Genomic DNA, 16,775 nt, shown 5'->3' with positions numbered 1-16,775 from the left:
ATTTTATTTTTTAAAAAGGTTCATTATTGTTGATTTTTTGAAGATTAAAATCTTAATATGTGTAGCTAGCTTTTATCGACGAAATTAAAATTACAGCTTTTATTTCTTTTGTACAAGTACTTTGCAAAGATGAAATAATAAATTTGTTGCATGTCATATAAAAAAAAATAACCAGCAGAATCTTAATAACTGACACAATTACTTGTAATAATTTTTTTGCACAACTCTTTTGGTTATAAGATCAATTGTAAGAAAAACGATGTGTTTAGGATTAAGAAGTGACGATTGACGAGGAGTGACTCATTATTCTCGTAAGAAGTGAATGGAATATTGAGTGGAGCTTTATATTTAGGGTTTACAATAGATACTTTATATACCTAGGTATAAAAATATAAATATGGTTACGAGTTAACAGTTTATTTAATAAGGTAATTGTGTAATCTGTCCCTCTACTGCAAAGTCGCTAATTATAATTTTTTAAATTCATTCACCAACTGTGAATCTGATAGCCACTACTAATAATCCAATTTTGTAATTGGTCTATCAATTATGGCTTGATTTTGAACAATCGTAGTAAATATGTTTCTTAATGAAGTCTTAGCTCATTATTGGTTGTAGGATTTGACATAAATATCAAAAAATAGAATCATATCAAACTAATTTGATTCATCGGTATGAATATAATTTTATTTTATTTTTAAAGTTTGGTAGTTTATTTGAGGCAACCGATTCTTGGGTTCACCGAAGAACTGAACTTGTGTTCCATAATTGGAAATCTAAAATTCTACATAGTTGGAAATCTCTTCTATAGAACAAATTGCTCAACTTCTTGACATCACTATACTCGATCTTAACTTTGAACACTTTTGTTCATGATATTTGTTGCTGGATTTGTTGAGTAACGAAGTTGTTCCTTCCTTGGGGTCTTGTGTTGTTTGTGAATAAGAAGAATGGTTCTATGTGAATGTGTATGATTATAAACAGTTGAAGAAGGTTACCATCAAGAATAAGTATCATATTTCATACATTAATGATTTAGTTAACTAACTTCATGACGCTTTGATGTTTTTGACGATTAACGTGAGGTCAAGATATCACCAATTGAAGATTAGGGATTTAGACGTCCCTAAAACATCTAAATCAAGATTAGTAGGTGGATCAACTACTTAAGAGTTCTTAGACCCAAATTAATGCGCTAAACAAACATGGGACAGGTCAAAGATCCATACGCTCAAAAGGCAATATATATTCATAAATTTAGGTCAAAAGTCATATTACACACATTTATATATATATATATATATATACTAGATGGTTCTTGCCGGTGCTAAGCACGGGCTCAACAATTTAAATTCTGATATAATTTATTGTGTTTGATCTACCTAGGAAATATGTTCGAGAAATCAAGAACCATAATAAACATTTTTATTCAAAAAATTACATAAGACAAAAAATAAAAATACGAATAATAAGTAAAAGTTTTTATAAAGATCAACAATCTTAGTGAGCTCTAGCTTTGAATCGATCAAGAAGTTACTAAATTCCATCAACCTATTTTTGTTTATAGCTTTTGTTCTTGCACTTGAACTCCACTCTGAGCAGTCTTTACCCCAGGAATAAATATAGTTGTGAACTACCAGGACATGGTGGGGAGGGACCTTACATTTAGAAATTTTATAGAAATCTTCACCAACATGTTCACTACTCTTCATCTTGATCACACTATATATATTGATCCACAAAAGTTAGTACATTTTCATCTCTATGAGTGAGCAACTGAATTACAAGAAGTAATAATATTTGTCATGATGAAATACTATTGAAAGACCTGAGAGTTAGTTCATACATACATTGCAACAGAAAACCATACATACTCAATTTATATTTATATAAGATACCTTGAAATGATATTGGCTCAAGCTTGAAAAAACGAAGAAGATGGTTTCCTGAATCATCAACCATTTCAAGCCTTAAAACATTTCCATTCAAATTATCAAAAAATAATCAAGCTCGAAATAATTGATTAGGGGGCATGATCTGGACTTTCTTTTGTTGTTTCTATTAAGTCATTGAAGGGTAGATTGGAGTTTATGTGAGTTCGTTCTCGACTGCTTTTGTATTTACTTTGAGAGCCTATTTGAGAGTGCCTATCCATTTTTCTTTCTTTCTTTAATCTATTGAATTTATCAGTTGAAGAAAGATCATTTTTTTGGATTCTTCATTGTCATCAATAGCTATAGATGGCTACTGATACAGTTTCACCAGATCATCCTACACCCGCCTCTGAGTTAAGCTTCTGTGAATTATCGCTTCATGTTGCTAACGAATTTAGTCAGATTTTTACCAAAACATGTTTACGTCTCTTCTTTGGGTACTTTAAATGGGTACATATGTTGACAACTTAGTTGAAGTACCATTCTTGGTTGTTTGGTTATAGATAGAGTTTTGCAGCAAATACACTATTTACTGTATCATCTCTAATGTTATGTGTTGAGTTTTATTAACACAACTCAGATTTTAGAATTTATATTGTGACCCAATTTTTGAGTTCAAGGGTCCTTGTTAATAATGTAGTTTTGATTTTACTATTATAAGGATAATAGGGTGATGAACCTCCTCAGTCCCTGCTATCTCTACGAAAGCAAAGAGAGAACTCCAATGTTCAAGTGCATTTTACTAGAATTCCAAACACGTAAGTAAGGACTTCTCTATGGAAGATGATAAAACTACATGACAACATAATAAAAAAGGATTTGAAATGAAATGCACGGTAGCTTAGCAACCTAGAATATGAATTTAAGGTACAGAGTTGTCGAGAAGACGACGTCTTTTTAATTCAGCTCTGTTTGCTCATTGTTGAGCTAAAAAGACATATTTTTTCTCGGGTGGTATTAGTTTAAATAACTCACTCGTCTAGCTTTCTGGTTCAGTGCATACATTTTCAGAGGTGTGATCATAATTATAACTCCTCTCTAACATTGCTATAACTTTTCTGTTCCAACGAATATTCTTCGGAAAAAAATCCAGTCAACCATAGTCCATATGTTTAATACTATTTAGTATGGTTATATGGTGATATAAATTCAACTTTAAAGGCACATTTCATAGGTAAAAACAACTCAGATAATTATAAACATACGATCTTTATACATAGATAATAAAATCAGTGAAAAGGGAGATAGGCATATCCAAGATGATCAAACCAATCTTGACATTGACGTATTACCAGCCAAAAGAGCACCATAGACCTCGAAAACTTGACATTTTAATGCGAAGAAGCTGACTGGGAAATTTAAATCCTGCAGAAGATGACACTTACCAAAGTTAAGAAGGTTAAACACACACAAAGACAACAATCACCACAACAGACCTAAAGACTCCCAAAACAACTTAGGCTTCAAAATTGGAGGAATATTTAAGAAAATGACTAACCAAACCAAAAGCATGGATTGATTTAGATGAAATCCAAGCATCTCATTGTGTCCTAAGTGGAGTATCACCTAAAATTCTAAAAAAGAGCTAAACTCGGCAATTCAAAGAGACGAGATAGTCTAAGGAAGTTCACAACAGCCGAATTCACATATTTTAACAGATGTAAGATAAGTGAGATTATGAATTTTTTTTGTTGCTCAATGATGCATTGTTCTCACTCTTTATGTGATCTTCTATCCTCCTCCAATACCATGGCAAGCTTCTCTCGTTCTAATTCATATTGATGAATGAAGAATAAGCAGTTATGAGCTACGTCAATGCAAGAGAAGATTAATCTTCTACTCTTAACAAAAACAAACAAATAGTAATACTGGAAGGAAGCATCATACATGTCTGAGCTAGATTTCAATAAGGATTAAGAAATAGAATCAATTACATATACTTTCAAGTTTCAAGCACCCCTTTTCAATTTTTTTCGTGCAACAACACAATCAGAAAGCAACTACTTATACAAGTTTTAAAAAAATTGCAAGTAGGAAGAGCCATCCAAATATATACTCACTTGACTCATGTTTATAAACAAATCAATGACAACTATGTTTCAATCCTAAACAAGTGGGGTGTGTAATCACAAGCACATATATTCAAGCAAAATTATCAGTGCATGGATCAACTAAATGGGAGGATTCTAATTCTTAAAGGCTTTCTTTTGACTTTTGAATCTCTTATATTAGAATATGTGATCCATAAAATTAGTGTTCCTTTTTATTAAGCCATGGAATGATGGTAATCAGTCACTTAAACGTGTTAAAATATAAAGGGAATGGAAAAAAACATTAGTCATCTCCTTCCTAGAACCTGTTCCAAATTCTACTAATATGAATAATATTGCAACCCTCAAAAGAGTAATAGCAGTATCTATGTAATTTTTTCTTTTCTTTTTCTGATGGGTAAAAGGACATCATCTTATGTTTGTTCAAATATTTTAACAAGTTAAGCTATTAGTTCAATATATGAAAGGCATTGTGTTGTGTTTGTTGAAGAATGTAAGTATATTGTTGTTGTAAAAAATAACAGAGACAAACACTGCACAATGAATCTAAGATCTACACGATTTTAAAATTATAATTTTTTCAGTGTGAAACAAATTAATTAAAGATAACAGTTTTTTAAGATCAAACAAATTCAATAGGTGAATCAAAAAGGCTTACTATTAGTAATAAATCACAACATCTAATACAAAGTTTACAAGTTTGATTAGGTTTTTAACATGAAAAGGCAAAAGTGAAACTAAAGAGAGCCTAAACTTGAAAGAAACCTCGAGTTGATGTCATGTTGCTGCATTTGTTTAGGAGTAGAGAATAAAAGGTCAACCGATCTTTCTAGAGCTCTACTTTAATGGCTCGCTGCATAATTATTGCTCCTTCTTGAATGTTTTAAGAAGGAGAATTGAAGGAGTTCTCTGTTTTGTTTTGCAGAAGAAGCAAAAATTGAGAGAATAACTTACCCTAATTCGGAAGATATTGTAAAATTGAACTTGAAGGTGCCAAGAAATTAGGTTTGGAAGCAAAAAACTGGAGATTTTGAGTTGTTCTTGTATTTGTCGGTGAAAGAAAGTGCAGAAATGGTTGCTTCGAGAACTATGTGGAATATTTTTATTAGTGTGAAATGACCAATATACCCTTGGTCGTCCTCCTCTTCATGTTTCTATATAATAGAAATTTGATATAATTAATTTCTGATGGCATAGTACTACCTATTTCTGATAGGAGCAACATGGGTTCTCTCATAAGATTAGAACTTTGTGCAACAAAAACAATGGTGAAATTAGAAGACGATGCAGTAGCCAAATCATTATTCATTGAACTTTCAGATAAGTTATGCTTTCTCATTTTAGCTCTCTTTGCTCGACGGCGTGCCAGAAGAATCTCTTTTTCCTCAGGTGGCATCAATCTGTATAGTTCGCGTCTCCTAGCATTTCTATCCGCATTTGATTTCTAAAAAGCATGCACATTTTTATGGTTTCTATTACTTGACATTTTTGGGATCAAAATAATTTTACACAAAATAATTATCTGGTAAATAATAATAATAATTTTAAATAAGGGATTAGTTGAGTAATACTTACCACACACTGAGAGAAAAGTGAAACACAGGAGCGGACAACTACTACAATGAATTGAGAATTCTGTAAAGTTAATAATTCAAACCATATATTAAATCTAATTTAATAGACATGTATGACTGGAAAAAAAAATGATAAAAACGTAAGGCTGATTTAAATAGTAATGCATAAGAGAATATGGAATGAGAATAGTAACAAACAACACATAGTTCTTTTTTTCCATTTAAGTCTAAATAATTGATAAATAGAGAATAACAAACAAGAATTATTGTGCAATCCATGTACTGGGACAAAAGAACCAAGTTGCAAGCTTTCTATGACAACACTACATCAACTGGGAGTTTCATTGCACGAAAAATCACTTCATGATTCATGCAGCATTAAGGAAAAAAGAAAATGCATTTTTGCAACAATGTATCTTTCAACCTATGTTTGCTCAAACTCTTCAAAAATGTCAGTGGGTGCGCGTCAAATTCTCCAAATATAGTATATTTTTGTAGAATCCGACACGTGTGCGACATTCAAAGTGAAGAGCCTACGCAACATAGCTTTCAACATACCATAATATTGTTATTTTCTAACGTGGTCAATGAAGATTCATATAGCCGACCCTACATGTTTGAGACTTGGGCATAATTGTTGTTATCGTTATTATTGTATTTCAAGATTGTTGATTGTTGGCTTTTAGGTCCCTGCCTATTTGAGATTTTGGTAAAGCTATGAGCTTTAGAGAAAAACTTGTACTTTCAGCCTATTTGAATTGCAACTGTCTTGATTAATTTTGCCAAGAGTGTAATTTATATAGATCTAATGGATAACTGAAAGCGATGGACTTTTATGTGAATAGCATGAAAAAGACATTGATGTAAATACAAAAAATTTAACGTGCTAATCCAACTTCCTTGAAATCATAATTCCTAACAGATAGCTATATGAATAAGAAAAAAAAAAGATAAGTATATGAGAGAAGGACAAAAAAATTGATGAAGAACTTACCTGAAATTGAAAGAACAGAAGACAAAACAAACTTGATATAATAGGAAGATGAACTATCTGTGAGAAGAGAAGATGAAGAGTTATTTAAAGGTATGATGAAAATTTCTAGACAGAAGATATTTTGTAATTGTGTGTTTAATATTCTGCCACGTGGAAGGGATTTAATGGACAAGTAAAATATTATATTTTATACATAAAAAATAAATTAAATATATAATAAAATGACAATTATACCCTTGAATATTGCAAGAATACCTCCTTGTTAGGTTTAGTTTTTTTTTATATAATTATAAATTATTATTTATTATTTTTTTCATTAGAGATTTTGAGATTCAGACAAAATGAATGAAACATATCAGAGATTAAAATTTCGTTCAGGAAGATGAGCAAGTCTCCATTGATGATGAAGCAAGAAGTTTGTTGATCATAAAATTGTCTTGATGTAAGATCTGAAATGAATAACAATTTAAGTTCTGATAAAGAAGAAGAAATTGAAAATCTTATTTCTAGAATCTGATGAAATTGAAAAAAATGGAAAGAACAAAAAGTCAAAAATCTAGAACTTTAACAATATTGATGACCTCGTCACTGATGGCCGCCTCCACCAAGCTAGCTACATTCTCGAGTATCAGCAACTCTACAATCGGTACACTTTGTGTCTCGCACATCTGCAAGAATTTATCAAAGAATTCGAATCGAGATGATTAAATTGAAAAAATGAGCGCGTCACTGATGGCCGCCTCCACCAAGCTAGCCAAAGAAGTCGAATCGACGCCTGAGCCTCCTCACGCAGGCCACCATACGAAACTGTTTTCTCTCTGATTTCAATCATTTTGGTATGGGAGTCAACCGTGATACTCAAATCTCTGGACCCATACGTCCGAACATCAAGCAAGGGAGCGTCGTGGAACCTAACCAGCCTGAGCGAAGGAACGTTGAACGAGTTTCGTTGTCGAAGAGACGAATCTTCAATTTCAAGAAGATGAAGTTGCGACTCTTCAATTTTTTCAAGAAGATGAAGTTGTGACTCTTCGATTTCAAGAAGATGAAGTTGCTTTGGATCTTCTTTTCGATGATTTTATTTTAGGAAGAAGAAGATGAAGCCATGCATTGGGTCTTCCTTTCTGTACCATTCTTCTTTCCTTTCTATCTATTTTTTTTTAATTTAAATTGAAAATTGAAAGATGCTTCTACACATATAGCTAGCCATTTACGATTTTGCCCTTCAATCACATCATATTTTTCGAAATTGCCATTGGTCGTCCTTGGTCTTCACCTTTCTATATTATATATATATATATATATATATATATACACACACACACACCACACGGTTCTTGGCCCCCATTCTTTCTCTCCTTAGGAGTTATTGGTTTCATTTTCATTTCCAAAAAGTGTAAGGTAAGTATTTGACAATATTGTTTTTATGAATTTAGCATGAAAGAGTTTGTATATGTGATTTGGGATATATTTATGTATTCAAACACCATATTTTAATCACATTTTAAGTTAAGTTCTGGGTATAATCTTGTGAATATCGTTGTATTCACTGATTATATGTTGTAATGAGCTAATAGTTATGATTGGATTGATTTCAAATAAAAAAAATAGCAAGAAAAGACCCGTAGGATGGATTGGAATGTAAAGCAAAGTAATACAAGTTAAAACGGAGTAAAAATAGCTACAGGAGAACCGTGAGATGAATCTGACGCCCCATTTGTACAAACACTAAATTTCAAAGACTCAACAAAAGGAGGCAAGACTTGAGATGGAAACCTGTGAACTAGAGCTTGTGAGTGAGCCTCGTGTTGCGTCTCCCTATCTATTAGATTGAGTTTGACCTACTCAAAGCAGAGTCCAATCGAAATTAAAATTTCAACTATATTATGTATATGTGTGCGTGTGTGTCTATTTTTACAACGTTTAGAGTTATGAGTTGCTTCAACTCATTAATAGAGGATTATAACTTAGTTTTAGAGGTTAGAATTCACTGTTCTTAATTTTTAGGGTTTATTGTATAACTTTAATAGATTCTTGTGGATAGAAAAATATTATCTAGCAAGAGCTACATTAATTAATGATTTTTAATTCTTTTTATATTCATGTTCTCTAGTAAAATAATTCATTATAGTTATTATTTTTCGCTAGTTATGAGTAGCTAAACTCATTACTAGGATTATGAGACTTAGAATATGATGATGATAAAAAATTATTTATAGTAAATATCTTTTCATGAAGGGGTTTCATTGTGTATTACGTTTTTTTGTTTGTAATTAACATATTTTTAAAATTGTTGACAACATTATAAAGAACTCACATATATTTTAATATGCTTGACCATAGAAGTACATATCAGGAAAAAAAAAACCATTAACAAGAATTTGGTGCTCCCAATCACCACATAATAACTAGAACTAGAAAGATGATAGTTTATTTGAAACTTTTGATGCATGAATAAATTATTTTGACACTAACGTATCGAGAAAAAAAACTTAGGATGTTATTCTCTTAATTGGGCCGAGAGGCTTTAAAAGACTTATAGATTTGTCAGTTTTCCACAATGAATACACTTGAATGAATTGATAGTAAAATATTTGTTTGAGTTTTGATATTTAAGAACTGTAACCCTAGTTCGCCTTTATTGTTTGATAAAATCAAAGTAGTTAGTGGATTCTCATAAAACCCTTCAATTTTTCAATAATAGTTAATGATTTGAATCTCAACATCAGATTATAAAAGAACTCTAGTACCGGAGTACGCTCTATGTGGGATTCAACCTCAACATAGTTGGGCTACTACATTTTACATCGATCGCTTTAATTCCATAAATATGGTGTAGTTTGGGCAACATCAAAATTCTGATGTTGTTGTCGGAGAGTGTAGTTTAGAGTTTTATAATTTGTAAAAATTTATAGATAGCTATTATTATCTTTTGAAGATTACAATGGATTTGTTTTTGTCCATTGTAGGAATTTTTTATATTTAATGTCTGATACTAAGTGTTAATGATCTCCCATGATTCTAATTGACCCAGAAATAGAAAGAATATTGCGATGACGAAGACTGAATTTTGCAATGAATAAAGAGAATGAACATGAGTTGATAGGTGAGGTTGATTTACAAGTGGGTCATGCTAGGGCCATTAGACCTCCCACACTTATTAGAAATTCTACTTTTAACATCACCAACACGATGTTACACCTAATGGATATGGATGATTTATTCGATGCTCTACTTTTTTAAGATCCAAATAATATCGTAAAGACTTCGCATGATATGGCTAGCTTACAACCTTCCCTGTATATTTTAAGAAGGAATTAGACTGAGGTAATTCCTATTTTCTGTTATTGGGGAAGCAAGTACATGACTTGCGGAGTAATGTAAAGCATCCATCACTATCAGACAAAATTTACAAAAGAATTTTTGAAGAGGTTCTTTCCTCCAAGTAGGCGTATTCATCTTAGGGATGAGATAAACAATTTCATATAAGTTCCGGATAAAACACTACATAAAGCTTGACTGAGATTTAAAAAAAAATACAATTCAATGTCCTATCACAATCTACCAACTAAGGTGTTGCTAAAGTACTTCTATAGATTGTTAGATGCAGTCAACAAGTCCACATTATTGGAAAATAGATCTATAACAAAAACATATTAGCAACGATTATACAATTGTTGCAATAACACATCTATTATAAGTCTCTTAACTGTTGCGATAGACTTTCGATCTTATTAGCATACTTCTAAAATAAAAGTGTCGCAATTAAAAAATATTCATTGTTTTAAATTTCTTCTTTGCAACACGTAATGAAATCATTGCAATATACCCTTGTGGCAATGCTTTTTCGAAAAAAACAATTTATTGCAACACTTTTTACTTTCTCTTTTATAATATTTTCCTACCCAACATAATTCTTGTTACGGTCCAAGACTACCCCCTAAACATGACATGGTGAATAGAATTTTGAAAGACCCTAAATGAACCACTTGATATAGCATGACACTAAGATAAAGACATAATTGAAGAATCATGAAAACGGAATATAAGTCTCAAAGTTCAACTCAATATGATACCAAATAAAAGACCATAAATGCGAAACATACTTTGTCTGATAACAAGCATCTACTACATAGTAAGTGACTAGGACAAGCTCTAGCTTACTTAAACAAATCTGGAAATGACAGCAAGTCTGAAATGACATAAAATCATAAATGTTGACATGTCCTCAAAGCATGAAGACTCATCAAGTCTGGACAATGAGATCAGAATCTGTGCTAACCTCAAGATATAGGCACAAGATATGTATGTAGTCATTACTCTAAATGTACTGAGAATGGAGAAGGAGGCACGAGTATAACAAATCTGAAAACATGATAATGGAAAGACCAAGTAAACATAACCTAAATCTGATCATATGGTTTCATAAAAACATAGTACAAGGTCATGCATTCTTTTTTAAATCATAATAATAACATAAGTCTATGAAGAAGTCATAAAGCTTTGTGGGAGATATCGTTAATCGACATAAACCATGTGAGCTATAACATAGAGTTCAATGTACTACTCCCATATCGAAAATAGAGTGTCCGACTAGTCAAGATAGGTACCATAATCATGAGTTAAAGTGGATTCACTAGCCAATATCCAATCGGGACATATCTACGGGGGCACATAGTTCTAAGATCTGAGTAATCACTGCTAATCCAACTTGATACTAAGTAAAATCCCACAAAAAAACATGTGTAAGCATAACATATTCATTGTATTTGAAATGGTAAGAATCTAGTAATAACAAATTGTTCATAAAATCTCATAAAAATAACTCCTTTGGTGTAATAACTGTTGAATCGCTTCGACGGACACCATGTATGATTCGTACAAGGGGCCACAAATCATACTGGCCAGTCGTGAAATGAGTTACTCAAAACCAACTTTATGATGTTTGACTATGATCAAATGACCATGAGTTGTAGTCCATTGATGACCCATACATTGTCATCCGTAGATCCAAGGTACTAAAATCACTGGGTGTAACACCCCAAAAGTCTCTAAGCTAAGATCTGAACCATTCTTCATAAGTGTATAGGGTTGTACCGGATGATTCCTAATTGTGCATAGGTGTTAAAGTCAATTATTTAGTGCGGGAGGATATTTGGAGATTAATTAAGGTAATAATAATCCTCTAACACAAAGTTGAGTTGAAAGTTTCCTTATCGGTTAAGTTTCCATATAAGATTTTACTTTGGTCAACTTCAAATGATCATATCTTTTAAAATATGAAGATTTACGCGGCTCATAACCTATCAAATTAAAGTCTTTGAATCTTCTTTCCGACATCACCAAGTTTGTGTCATTCCGAGTTTGAAGTAAAAAGTTATGATCATTCTACTAAATAATGTAGTGCAGTTCCGTTTTTGCCGCGGGAAAATTCTAAATAAGGTAATTTTTTCCCCCTTATACCACTAGGAAAACCTTAAAAATGAATTTCTTAACTCCTATAAAGCCCTAAACTATCCTATTTTCATCTTTTAATTAATTCCTTCTTCTCCTCTCTCAAACCCTAATACAAAATTCTAAGGAAGATCAAAGCATAAGACTTCCGAGCATGATTCTTTCAAATATTTTACAAGATTCTTCTCCAAGTAATGTTCTTCCAAATCTTTTTCAAGATTCTTCTCCAGGTAATGTTCTTCCAAAACTTTTCCAAGATTCTTCTTCAAAGTAAGTCCTTCTCCAAGTGTTTCAATCTTTCCAACTCAAATTCCTTCTTATAATCATGATCAATAATAGAAATCTCAATTCTTGGCCATAAGATTTTCAAGAAACTAATTCAAGAATCTCAAGAAAGGATTTTTTGGTCATTCTTCTTCAAATTAGGGTTCTTCTTCAAGATTCATTGAGCGTTTAAGGTATGTAAGATTATCAAAGTGAGGAACTTCATTTTTCCTCACACTCTACTCCTAAAATATATATTTTTAAGATCAAAGCTAGGGTTTTCACCCAAGATTCTATGTTTTTCGAATTTCCTTTATCTCCTATCATTGATTCTTGATTTTTATCATCAAAATTATGGTACTTTATGTCATTAATGATTATTGATTTATGGTTCATGATCTTATACCACATGATCCCTTTTTAATCAAAGTTATTTATAAAACTTGTCGTAGTATTTCATATTCGTTATTTTCATGAATAAAATATGTTCAAGATTTTAAAGAAGTCTTTCAAGAAAGTATATTTAGTTTTAGTTACATTATTTTCAAGAAGTATTTCAAGAAAGTATTATTATCTTTAATTTCAAGTGCATTATTTTAAAAGAGTTTCAAGAAAGTTTATTTTACTTCAAGTGCATTGTTTTTCAATTGATCCATATGAACACATGCATTATTCATGATTTTGACTATGAAGAAAAGCTTATGAACTTATGAACTATGATCATGAATTTGATAAACGATTTATGCATGCTTTATGAAAAGATGAATTTATGATTTGAGGATACTTTAAAGTAAGTGTCAATGATTTGTGAAAGGTTTTCTCACATATGAAGGTATTGTGAAAGGTTTTCTCACATACTTATGGAATCATAATTGTGAAAGGTTTTCTCACATACTTATGAAATCATGATTGTGAAAGGTTTTATCACATATGTATGAATCATGGTTTTTAAAGGAGCTTTCTAATATGAACTTATGGTTGGATTGGTAGTCTTAATTATTATCTTTCCAAGTATTTTTCTATGATTATGATTATGACTATTTTAATTCTGTTGTGATTTTACTTAACACCGAGTGGACTAACGACGATTACCTATGTCCATAAACTATGTGCCACCATAGGATGATTGTCTCAGATAGACATTGTTGACACCCAATTTTGGCTCTCAACATGTAACTAAAATAATAATATTAATAATAATAAAATTTATATGTCATGAAAGTTTTTATAGGGATACGAAAAGATTTTTTTTAATTGATAAATTTATTTCATAAATGTTATTTCTTATAAAAATTAAATATATTATATTACTACTTACTTTCTCATTTTTAATAAGTGTCATTCGTAAGAATTGAGTCTATTTTTTTTTTTGTTCAAATATAATTTCTTTTGTCGCAATAGATATTTTTCGTACATCGTTTAAAATTAGAAAGCTTAATTAATTAATGAGTTACTAATTTATATTAATTTAATTTTTAAGAGTGACTAATTTTATCAAATAAGCTAGTTTTGCAAAATAATTATTTTTAATTTAATAAATTATAGTTAGTTAATAAAGAAGAGGTCATAATTTAAATGAATTTAATTTGAACAAAATTTGGCAATCCAAGTCCCTTAAACTAGTTATTATTAAACATATTTTTAAAACCTTTTATTTTTTTTAACCGTCCGATCAAATGATCAGATGGTCCAAAAATAACCAAGACTTTTTACCTTTCCCAAAATAGACTCCACCGCCCTACTCTGTTTTTGCCCAGAATTCACGTTCTTCTTCCCCAGAGAGAACGTTTCTCCATCAGCCACCCATGCCTCTTCCTCTTCCCCAAAAACCAACGCCTCAAGCTCCTCTCCCATGGTCCCATCACCGCTCCACGTGATCCCCCACCCCCTTCGTCTGAAACGGCTCTGGGCTGCCGGAAAAATGTCAATTCCGGCAGTTCCTTGCCCCATCTATCACTCACCCTTTTCAATCAATCCGGAAAAAAGTAAGATATGCCAAGGTTTTCTTCTCCTTCATGATGGTGTTTCTGTTTGCTATGAGATGGGGGGTTTCCAAGAATTCAAATTTTGAATTCTTGGAGCCCAAATTAGCTATAAAAGAGAACCATTTGGTTCTCATAAAAGGATCATCCGAGGAACATTCAGAAATCATCCAAAAACAATCCGGAAATCCAACAAAGAATCCAAGGAAACCAACAAGGATCCGAAAATCTTTTGTTCTCTGTTTTCGTTCTTCTTCGAGTTGAAGTTCAAGTTCAAAGTTGAAATTTTTTGACGTTCAGTAATCTCCTCTATTTTAGTTTTTTTTTATGAATCGATTATGGTCGTTTAAAGGTTCTCAAATTTGATCTAGTTTTCTGTTGTTAAATGCTTACATGATCTGCCTTGTTTTAGCTTTAATTCAAAACCAACCTGTGGATAGTTTAAATAATGTTGTGATACTCGTATCTTATTAGGGTCCTGAATTAAAATGACTAAAATTCTTCCTTCGACATAATATTCCATTTACAATCAGCGCATAAAGAAGCAATTTTATTGTGTCTGTTGATTTCATGAAACTAGAGCCAAAAGTTCCTTGTAATAACACTAATGTGATGATATGACTTCTTGTGGAACCAACTGGTAAAATTATCCAAATCTTTGGCATTTGTTGTATAAATTGGCTGAAACATAATAAAATATATTAGTCCAGGTGTGTGTTTTAATCCTGCTTATTTATTTGTCAGAATTTATAGTTGTGTGGGCATTGTGTGATCCAAATGTAGACAAAATCTATCGAAAAAGATGACTCGATCAGAAACTACATATGTAGATTAAGTTTAGTATTTGCTTTGATGTCCCTATCCTCCATTATAAATGAACTTCATACAATGTCTTGTTAAGATGTCTGTGATTACGTAGTAAGGATGTTGCTGACCTTCTGTTAAGAATTGCGATTTTTTGAGTTTTAAAGTCTTACTTCATCCGTGCTTAGCTATGACTTCACATAGTTGCACATTATTACTTGTAAAAATCTAGATTTAATGGTTTTCTTCCTCTAACATGATACAATCTTATTTTGACTAGTGTTTTAGAATGATATGAGCCCCTGTTTTTCAGCAACTTCTTGACATCTTGTTCTAAATCCTATATTTTTCATTATTTAAAATTTAAAGTTTATGTTAACCTAAGTTTCAAAACAAAGTTTCTGGCAGATGGTTTTATGACTTTTTCCAAGCTCAGAAGTGAGTTTTGCAGATTCGTATCCATCTATTTTTTTTATTTTTTCTTCAGTTGAATATGCTGGAATTTTTAACTAATTTGGGGCTGCTTGTTTGATTCCTTTCTAGAGTTATATTTTTTAGAAAGTCATAAGTTTGTTGTCTGTAAAATATGGAAACCCCCGGCTGCTTGTTTGTTAATGCAAACTCGAGTTAGAATCGGCTAAAAAAAAAAAAACACACACAAGACATGTTTATATTTCTGCCTTGGAAGTTTTACAACGATTTCATGAGATGATTTGTGTTGCTCTCTGCTTTTAAATGACATTCACGTTTAAGCCGATGTTCTACATCTTTAAAATTTTATAAGTAATCTCATTGTTTCGAAAGTCAGATTTCATTTAAAGTTTGAGGAGTTTCGATTCTAAACTTTGTTTACGCCTTCAAAGGTAGCCGAGCTTTGTCTAAATAATCGCTTTTAAAGTGTGGATGGACCATTTTTTGGCTGTTGCTGGTTCATTTCGTTTTTTTACTTCAAAAAAATATTTCCCTCTCTTATGTTGATCTTTTGTGGATAATACTTGGTAGTGTTCTCATAACACACTCCATTATTTGCAAAATGTTGATGCTATGGTCACTGTTCCATTAACATCGTTGCAGGATCCTTCTTCTCCATTCTAGTTTTTTTTTTAAGTTGACATTTCTTATTAAGGAAAAATAGGATTAAAACATTTGTTTCTCACCTTAAAACTAGCCAGTTGAACATTTATTGAATATATTGTGTACCTGCCACTTTTATTTTCAACATCAGATCCCTTGTTTTGCTTAATATTTCATTAATATCATCTTCAAAATAGGTACAAGAATTTGAAGCTTTGAGATAAGTTGTCTCAAGACATTGAAACAATAGCAGTTGTTTGAAGTCGATTGAATAAACTTGATTTTGAATCATAATTTGTTATTACTGTTACTTGCCATGTTTATTTAGTTTGTTTTCTTGTGAGTTGTGTTCCATCTTTTGAAGTCCTACGTGATATTTGTTACTTCAAGGGGATAATATGAATATTTTTTCTCAATTACTTAGTTTGCTCTAAATTGGTAATCTTACCTATCCATTTTTATATATATATATTTCTTATGTTGTTGATTTGTTTCCTCTTCTTAATTTTCATGTACAACCGGAGGGCTGGAGTTTCTACTTTGAAACTCATTATTGGCCTAAGATATTAGGCCAACATCAATTAGGATCATCGCAATACTTGGAGTCTCATAAATAGGAGTCCAACATTTCTTAACCTTTCCTT

General features: G+C 31.5%; 1 long non-coding RNA gene across 1 annotated transcript; it reads right to left on the bottom strand.

Moving 5' to 3' along the window:
* Positions 1-3,105: 3,105 nt before the first annotated feature.
* Positions 3,106-3,649, bottom strand: LOC102603299 (uncharacterized). Its single transcript, XR_367708.2, has 3 exons — positions 3,581-3,649; positions 3,433-3,500; positions 3,106-3,299 (listed from the first exon to the last, which is right to left on the bottom strand). It is a non-coding gene; the product is annotated as an uncharacterized lncRNA (long non-coding RNA).
* Positions 3,650-16,775: the final 13,126 nt, after the last annotated feature.

This window comes from Solanum tuberosum, unplaced genomic scaffold (genome assembly GCF_000226075.1).
Source record: "Solanum tuberosum cultivar DM 1-3 516 R44 unplaced genomic scaffold, SolTub_3.0 scf00156, whole genome shotgun sequence".
NCBI lineage: Eukaryota > Viridiplantae > Streptophyta > Magnoliopsida > Solanales > Solanaceae > Solanum > Solanum tuberosum.
Note: the sequence above shows the minus strand (reverse complement) of the source record. Positions and strands in the feature narration are given on the sequence as shown.